Source organism: Takifugu rubripes, chromosome 14 (genome assembly GCF_901000725.2).
Source record: "Takifugu rubripes chromosome 14, fTakRub1.2, whole genome shotgun sequence".
NCBI lineage: Eukaryota > Metazoa > Chordata > Actinopteri > Tetraodontiformes > Tetraodontidae > Takifugu > Takifugu rubripes.
Genome location: NC_042298.1, coordinates 14,864,001 through 14,864,618, shown reverse-complemented (window position 1 = coordinate 14,864,618; position 618 = coordinate 14,864,001). Strand labels below are relative to the sequence as shown.

General features: G+C 42.1%; 1 non-coding gene across 1 annotated transcript; it reads right to left on the bottom strand.

Annotated features, from left to right (window-relative positions):
* Positions 1–276: 276 nt before the first annotated feature.
* trnag-gcc (transfer RNA glycine (anticodon GCC)) lies at positions 277–347 on the bottom strand. The gene has a single exon. It is a non-coding gene; the product is annotated as a tRNA-Gly (tRNA).
* Positions 348–618: the final 271 nt, after the last annotated feature.

The window sequence follows — 618 nt, the reverse complement described above, 5'->3', positions numbered from 1 at the left end:
CATTTTATACACTTTTTATGCGTACATATTAGTCAATTTTTCGATGCGAGTCAGAACGTTGTTAAAAAAAGATGAGAGAGAGGCGCAGCATCTCCAGATGGGATCATGAGTTATTCTATAGCGTGTAGATGTTGATACCCGACAATGGTTAAAAATAACTACCCTTGACAGACGGAGATACCGTCCACTATACTAACGAGGAACACGTGTGTAAGAGAGGGGGGAGAAGAAGAATCAAGAAAGAACCTCGCAATGGCTAAAAATGAAAAGAGTATTTGCATTGGCCGGGAATCGAACCCGGGCCTCCCGCGTGGCAGGCGAGAATTCTACCACTGAACCACCAATGCGTGAGAATCGCACTGGAATTTCGAGGACTCGATCAGAGACCACCGCTCACTTTTTAATCTCTTACAGAAACTGCGATGCTCTTTAAACATTTTTATTATGGTGAATTTTTAAAAACACATATGTTCTATTTGATAGTGCCAAAGCTACCACTATTCTCGACTGGCCCGAACCTGTGCATCGAGAGTTTTTTTTTTTAGCTAAACGGCCCTAAACCGTTTCCCATTCATTTTCAATGGTAGTGCTAAACCACTACGGACGCAATATATTTCC